At 31.1% G+C, this 9186-nt stretch overlaps 1 non-coding gene across 1 annotated transcript; it reads left to right on the forward strand.

Annotated features, from left to right (window-relative positions):
* Positions 1 to 8628: 8628 nt before the first annotated feature.
* TRNAS-CGA (transfer RNA serine (anticodon CGA)) lies at positions 8629 to 8710 on the forward strand. The gene has a single exon. It is a non-coding gene; the product is annotated as a tRNA-Ser (tRNA).
* The last annotated feature ends 476 nt before the right edge of the window (positions 8711 to 9186 follow it).

Raw genomic sequence — 9186 nt, forward strand, 5'->3', positions numbered from 1 at the left:
TTTAACATTATAAATAATTTTTTAATTCGATCATATTTGGCACAGGGTAACATAGAGACGAGACGTAATTGTCAAAAACCTAAGTCTATTGTCAAAAACCTATCTCTGGCAACAACAAAATACATGCTAGTCAATGTATTTTGTTGTTGTATCATTGTTGTATTTTTGTTTGACAAATCGGAGTGTCTCGTCTCTATGTATAATTCTCTATGATAATTGGTATATTGACTGCTTGTTCTCCACGGCCATACAAAGTTTATAATTCTCCAGAATTTGTATACCCTACACCACCCACCTTAAAGTATACCGATCGACTTAGAATCACAGTACAGGTCGCAATTTTGACGATATTTCGATCAAATTTGGTACATATTATTTTTTCGGCCCAAGGACCAATCCTATTGAAACTGGCTGAAATCGCTCCATTATTTCACCTAGCCCCCATACAAATGTCCTTCCGAAATTGGACTTTATCGGTCATAAATGTTTAATTTATAAATGTATCTCCACAAATTGCTCTTTAAATAAGTTTTATATATACAAAATTCATGTCACCAAATTTTGTTACGATCGGTCCATAATTAGTCATAGCTCCCATATAGACCCGCTTCCGAAAATCACTTTAACGTGCATAAATCGCTTAAAAATGTTGGTATGCTCACAAAATTCAACATAGTAAACTTTCATATAGACACAAATCACACGACCTAATTTCATGGTGATCGGTCCATAATTGGTCATAGCCCCCAAGCACTCACTCCGAAAATCACTCAAAAATATAAATTATTGAAATTTTAAAAGAAAAAGGTTTTTGCTCTTTTACTTAGTGTAGGTCGGGCTTGACCGACCATACTTTCTTACTTGTAAAATTCGCTTTAGTTCATATTTTGTAAATGGTAAAAAAGTAGTTTACAAAATTTCGCTGTGGCCGAAAGTTCTGGACTCCCAGTTGAGGTCTCTACACCCGAAATAATATGCGTGCACCATACGAGTTTGTGTCAATAAGTCCGCGACTTTTGGAATGCTGCTCCTGTCAACAGGCATCAGTTGACGTCAAAATTTGAACAACTTTCGTCATTTAGTTTGTGTTTGACAGTCATTGACTACCTCGTGACTTGAGAAGAATTTGGGAAAAAGTGAATTTCGTCTGCTCAGTAAGCAAATAAAGGCTAGGCTTGATAAATACTAAGGGAACTCTGCACCATCAATTTCAATGGTAAAAAAAGTGGTTTACAGAATTTCGTTGTGGCCGAACATTCTGGAATAATTGGAAAAAAATCACTATTTGGTGTTGTGAGAGATTGTGGAAGCCATAGGCATCCCGTAAGGCTCAGTGGTTTAAATTTTGAATGATCACTTGGGTATGAGAAAGCTTTCTGTAAGCTGCATTGTGTGTTTGCTCACAATCGGGTGCACAAAAGGGTGAACACATGTGCAGTTTCCATGGAAAAAATCCATGAATTAGGCTACCTCATTCTGCTCCTTCTTCCGCCCTATTCTCCGGATTTAGCACTGAGTGTCTTTTGAGGAAATGTCTTAGCGAAAAGAGAAAAAAGAGCATAATTAGTATGATTAGGGTCCTTTAAAGAAGGATATCTAGAAATTCATGTCCTTAAAATTTAGTTTATACTGTTGGGAAAAACATTGGAAACAGGATTTTAAGGATGTCATAAGACAAAAACTCTCCGTATTTTAGTGGGACTTCCCAGTAATTACGTGTAATTGGCATGAAGGAAATTAAGGATGTCAGTTCTGCAATCTTGGTAGTATTATATTCTCAAACGGAGGCTATATGATTTGGTCGTCTAAGATCAATTTGGAAATCATGCACATTATCTTTAATGCAGATATAAAATCTACCACTCATGACTTGGAAAAGATGCAAGAGTTCGTATCTAACTGTATCTAATCATATGCATATGCAACACCTGTATTTGATGGGACCAAAAGTGTCCTATCTATTATGAGCTGCTGAAATCTGGCCAGATCATCACTGATTCGTTTGAATCGAGTATTGACCCACAATATGCGGCCAGACATGAAACCGTTAAAAACTATTTAGAAAGAAGTGGTTGGGAAATTTTGCCTCAAACGCATTATAAATCAGAAATTGCCCCGTCCAACTACTATTTGTTTTGATCGATGCATAACGCTCTCTCTGGCATATGCTGTACTTCAGAAGAGAGTATCCGAAATTGGCTTGATTCGTTCATTATCTCAAAATATGAGCAGTTCTTTTGGCGTTGAATCCATATGTTGCCAGAAAGATGGGAAAAGGTCATAGCTAACAATGGCCAATACCAATAAGGCCCGATGCCTTTCGATTTTTTTTTGTTTCCTCCCTAGAATTAGAATATGGTAGAAGGGCGCTCTTTCGACTCCCTTGCAGAAGATACGATTTTTGTATTTATTTATTTGTTCTGTTGAAATCATAGCCAGTTGTCATTTATGTTAATTATACAAATAAGAGCACAAAAGGTACATTTCTTATAATTTCGTTGGTAGAATTTGTTATTTATGTTTTTTTATTCCTGCAATTTATTCTCTCCATCACTTGCAGACACACACGCAGTTACCCACAAAGCCTGAAAGGATATTTTCCTATATATATTTATATATTTTATTTATGTATGTATGTGCGTAGTATAGATACATAATATAGAAAATCCTTAAATTGTTTTGGCTAAAAATAAGGAATTTTTATTAAAGATTAGGATGTATTGATTTTTTGTCAATGCGTATAATGACCCACCCACAATATCAAAAACAGAATCATTGAAACTGATATTATATGTATATTATTCCGGAAGGCAATTCAAAACAAGTTAGAAACTATTTACCGATAAGCCCAATCATATGATTCATTCGACTAATGATCGTTCGATTAATCGAATAATTTCTTACAAATAATTATTCCAACAATTTAAAAATGGCCATTTTCGAATAACGAATAATTCGAACAATTTTATGTAGAATAATCGAATAAAACGAATAAATGTTCATATATATTTAAATTTATTAAATTGCTTAAAATTTTTCATAATTGCAAATTTAAATAAGTAATAATGACTCACAAAAATTGTATTGTTTCTGAAATTCGACAAATAACTAAAGACAATGGGACTTTCGATCACTAAATTATAAATATTACTGCAAGAAGTTACAATTCTAAAAACAAACCTTTCAAAATGTTTAACCTTGGACTTGAACCAATGAAAATAAAAGGTATAGAATAAAATAAAAGTTATTTATCTGGCGAAATATTAGAAGAATCGCAATTAATAATCCATATATTAACTTAGATTAAAGTGGAGTTGTCGAAAAAAACGCATATTTCACTCTTTAAAGCGCCGTCGCATAGTGAAGGCGTGGTCGTAGGGGCGTAAAATTTTACATTAGTTATATTCAAGTCCAATAGAAAAAAATTATCAGGTAACCCTTTTGGCTTAGTTTCCTTTTAAAATCAAATTTTGATCAGTACTATTGAAATTCACAAGGTTTTTTTTGGTTTTAGAATTTTGGGGTCATTTTAGCACCAAGGGCTATTATGGGTTAATTTTAATTTTTCTGCTGTTTTTGTAAATACTAGACTTTGTGTTATATTTTTTCTCAAGTTTCAACAAAATCGCACCAAAAATAAAACAAACTTTTACATAATTTTTAAGCAAAAAAAATTTACTTAAATTTTCAAATAAAAATCGTTGTCTATTGGATCTGAAAACATTTTTAAATATAGAAAATGTTCTTTCGAAATCAACTGATTTACAGGAGCAAATTTAAAAGACAATATTTCTTTAACACTTAGAACGGTTACGTTTGAATTAGAACTAAAATTTGATATTCAGATGGAGCTATTATTAAAATAGTGCTTATTTTATATTAAAACAAGTAAGAGAGCTATATTCGGCTGTGCCGAATCTTATATACCCTTCACCTAATTATACTTCAAAATAAAAAAATTTAAATATTTTTAGGTGAACAAACTTTTTTTTCAGTTTTTTTAAATTTTTGGATAAAAAAATGTTTCGAATTGTTATTTTAAATTTTAAAAAAAAATTCTGTTTTTTAATTTTTTTTTTGGTGAAAAGCCATCTATTTTTCAATTTTGAATTTTAAACAAAGGAAGTAAAAACCTGTAACACAACAGCGAAAAATAAGTAAGACAAAATTTGTTTTTGGTAAACTCAAACTATGCTATTAAACAGTAAAATATGCTCTAAAAACGCAAAATATGACATAAATATGCTCTTAAAACAAATATATGCAAAAATATGTATTTAAGGGTAAAATATGCAAAAATATGCACTAACAAATCGATGCCAAAATTCTTAAATAGTTCTGAAACGTGTAAATATCTTATCCATGTGCTCATTAGACTCACCAAAAAAAACATGCATTTGCATATTTTGGTTTCCCTGTATATAACATTTCGGTATCTTTCCATGAGATATTTGAAATATTGAAAAATTTTACCTTTGACTTTCACGATTTAAGTGTTAAAGTTTTCCGATTTTAGTAAAACTTTCAGACTATATTTTAAATTACCTGGACTATATTATTCTGAATTGGTTTTACTTAAAAAGGAAAGGAAATTCGGCTCATTCGAAAAAATATGGCCAAAATATTAGTTTTTCTTGAAAATCTCAAAATTTAAATCGCTGGTACGGAAAAACTCTAAGAGGTATTGTCATACTTTTTTCATATTTTTATTCCCTATTATGTTCTCAATAAATCCCAATGTGATGATCAAAAAATTCTGAAATTTGTTTAACAAAATTTTTAAAAATTTGAAATTCGAGTTTTGAAACTGCCGTTAAAAACATTAAATTTTTTTGGTTATACCTGCGAATAGGTTAACGGTATCCTATGAAGACAAAAACTCATATACAAGTAAATATGGATATATTTTAAGTAAAAATGTACTTTATTTTAATATTTTTCAAAATATGTTAATTTTGTTCCTACATTTCATGTTCTAGTGTCCTGAGACACGTTAATGGCCTGGCGATTTTTTAATAACTTTAACATTTTTTAACCAATTTTTGTCTTTTATATCTTATTAGAACGACAATTACGTACACATTTCGATTCTTTTAAATTAAATTGCAAAAGTAATTATTTAATGGCAAAATTTTTACAAAAACTGAATAAAATGCATTTTTTCCCCTTGTAAATGCACCTCAAAACTAAATCGCTAAGTCGGCACGGGTTGCCTTTCTTAGAACAAGCTAAAACTTTATTTGGTGGTATTTTAGGTCATTACACAAGTTTTCAGAGGGTACCGTATCAACATTTCAACAAATTTAATTCTAAATAATTTAGAAAAAGGGAATAATTAATTTACTAAAGAATTAGTTACTCAATTTAAAACCCGAATTAATGAACGACATAAAAAAGTATTTAATACGTTTAAATTGTATTTGAATTAAGGATCATGCCCAACTAGCTCAAATTTTTTAAAGCATTGCTCTAAAACGTAAACTAAAGGGTTTGCTAGTCAATTGTTTTGTAGATTTTTCAGGAGTTAATCTGATCAGAATATTTCTGTTTAAAATTGAATGATGGACTTTGTTTTTGAATGTTTTTTAACATTATCAATACTTGAATTGTTAACTTTAATGTTATAATGACATCAAAACTTCATTCTTTACTTTAAAAAAAAAAAAAAAAATTATTCGAATAATTCGATTAATTTTAAACGTGTGATCGAATTATTCGAACAAGTTAAAATCTCTTATTCGAATTATTCGTTTTATTCGAACTAGAGAAAAACCGAATAATTCGAATACCCTAATAGGTAGCCTTAATCAGGAGATCTAGACCACAATTTATACAGAGGTGACAGTTTAGACTCTAAACTTTAGAGTCTTCAAAAAAGCGAGAATCAGTTGCTAGCGCAGTAATCTCTTTGTGAAAGAAAAACAAATAAATGTAAAACTTGTTTATCTTCTATCTCGTGACACCTCTCTCTGTCATGGTAAAAAAAGAAAATTTCAAAATTTAAATGAATATTACAAAAGTCATCTGACCCGATGAAGATACATATACTGAGTACGCAGTGTTACTAGTCATTTGAAAATTCATCCAGGGCATAGTGTTTTAATTGTTCTCTAATTAAGACACCAGTGTTATGGAATGAGAAACCAGGAGTATTAAATTTATATCTATTTTTAAGATGATTTTCAACATCACATCGATATTCTAATTTAGCATAAAGTTATTAACCTCAGATGTTGGTTGAAATCGTTTGCATTCCAAAAACACATTTTCTATATAGAAGGATTTGTAGCATATGATTGTGCGCTCTCAAAATCTCTTGTATAGTATTTAGTAAGGTATTCATTCGAGTAATGATAATTCGATTAATCGAATAATTTCTTATGAATAATTATTCAAACAATTTGAAACTGACCATTTTCGAATAACGAATAATTCGAACAATTTTATATAGAATAATCGAATAAAACGAATAAATGTTTAAAGTTATTAAATTGTTTAAAATCGTTCACAATTCCAAATTTAGATAAGTAACAAGTAAGAGAGCTATATTCGGCTGTGCCGAATCTTTTATACCCTTCACCAAATTATACTTCAAAATACAATTATACCATAGTGGGGAGGGTATTATGCGTTTGTGCAGATGTTTGTAACGCCCAAAAATATTAGTCCAACACCCACCTTAAAGTATACCGATCAACTTAGAATCACTTTCTGAGTCGATTAAACGATGTCCGTCCGTCCGTCTGGTCGGCTGGCTGGCTGTCCATGTAAACCTTGTGCGCAGAGTACAGGTCGCAATTTTGACGATATTTCGATCAAATTTGGTACATATTATTTTTTCAGCCCAAGGACCAAGCCTATTGAAACTGGCTGAAATCGGTCCATTATTTCACCTAGCCCCCATACAAATGTCCTTCCGAAATTGGACTTTATCGGTCATAAATGTTTAATTTATAAATGTATCTCCACAAATTGCTCTCCAAATAATTTTTATATATACAAAATTCATGTCACCAAATTTTGTTACGATGGGTCCATGATTAGTCATAGCTCCCATATAGACCCGCTTCCGAAAATCACTTTAATGTGCATAAATCGCTTAAAAATTTTGGTATACTCACAAAATTCAACATAGTAAACTTTCATATAGACAAAAATCACACGACCTAATTTCATGGTGATCGGTCCATAATTGGTCATAGTCCCCATTTAATGCCCACTTCCGAAAATCACTCTAAAATACATAGCTTCAAAATGGAAACTAAAGAGTTTGCTAGTCAATTGTTTTGTAGGTTGTTCGGGAGGGAATCTGATCTGAATATTTCTGATGAAAATTAATTGATGGACTTTGTTTTCTTTAACAATAAAATATTAAGAAAAAATCTACATACATCAAAACATGGTTCTTTACTTTTTTAAACAAAAAATTTAATTATTCGAATAATTCGATTAATTTTAATTTTATTCGAATTATTCGAACAAGCTAAAATCTGTTATTCGAATTATTTGTTTTATTCGAACAAGAGAAAAATCGAATAATTTGAATAGCCTATTGGCTATCGATTCGAAACCGCTAGAGATAACTGTAACGCAAATTATGATTATTTCGGTATTTTAGCGGTAACGCTATTTGCTGTTATATGCAATTTTTTTATAATTTTTTATTTCACTAACAAAAATGCAGCGTTTTCTTCAAGAGCTGGACTGAATGACTGAATGAATATCTACTTTAAGTTTTACTATTACACAGAGAAAACAGATTCGTAATGGCAACCGAATTTGTTGCCAATCGAATGATTCCGCCTTGGTGACGGAATTTTACAGTTGTGGATACAAAATTTTAGAACTTGTAACAAAAATTTGATTGCTTCAACTGAAATTCTTCTTTATCAATTGATTTTCAGTTGCTAAAACCGAAAATTGCTATATATGCAATAGGGTTCTATAGCTGAAACAAAAAGATAACATAATCGATAGTTCGACTTTTTTCCGACAACAAATTCGGTTGCCTTTACGAATCTGTTTTCTCTGTGTAATAATTTTTAAATTGTATCTCAAAATAAGATAGTTTTTGCCACAAAACTTTAATGCCCTTTAGCTCGACACTCATGCATTCATATTGTTTGTATGGATGTATTTATGTATTCCTTCATTTGTTGATGCATCTCTTTTTCAGCCTGCATTCATTGGTTGCATTAAAAGAGGCGTGCAACAAACATTTAGCCAACTTTATACCAAAAAAACAAAGCAATAACAACAACAATAACATCAAATACAAACGCATTGTTGCATGAAACAATAAATAAACAACATCATAAAAAGGGGTAACAATTATTTATGCCACACTATACTAAAGTATACTTCATACAACAACATACTTACACATAACATACATATACATACATATCAAACAAAAAAAAAAACATTTTTAATTCAATATTCAACACAAATAATTTTGCAAACAAAACAAACAAACCAAATCTATTAATAGAATTCAATTACATCAACAACAAAAATTCCAATAAGAATTTGATTACGTCAAGAATATGTATCACAAAAGCTTTTACAAATGTAAACAAATGATAAGCTTAAAGCTTTTATAGAAAATTAGACAAACTCAAACAACAAGCAGTCGTGGCCGAGTGGTTAAGGCGTCTGACTCGAAATCAGATTCCCTCTGGGAGCGTAGGTTCGAATCCTACCGGCTGCGAAAGAATTTTTTTTTTTTATATTTTTTTTTTTAATTTATTTCATGCCAATTTTTTTATTTTTGTTAAAGATCTATCTCCTTTCTATTGTAGTCCAATATTGCGCTAAAACACTTGGTTATATGATTATTATGATTGTTATACCCTACACCACCATAGTGGGGAGGGTATAATGCGTTTGTGCAGATGTTTGTAACGCCCAACAATATTAGTCTAACACCCACCTTAAAGTATACCGATCGACTTAGAATCACTTTCTGAGTCGATTAAACGATGTCCGTCCGTCCGTCCGTCTGGTCGGCTGGCTGGCTGTCCATGTAAACCTTGTGCGCAGAGTACAGGTCGCAATTTTGAAGATATTTCGATGAAATTTGGTACATATTATTTTTTCGGCTCATATTATATTATTTTTTCGGCTTTGAAACTGGTTGAAATCGGTCCATTATTTCACCTAGCCCCCATACAAATGTCCCTCCGA

This window comes from Calliphora vicina, chromosome 4 (assembly GCF_958450345.1).
Source record: "Calliphora vicina chromosome 4, idCalVici1.1, whole genome shotgun sequence".
NCBI classification, from domain to species: Eukaryota; Metazoa; Arthropoda; class Insecta; order Diptera; family Calliphoridae; genus Calliphora; species Calliphora vicina.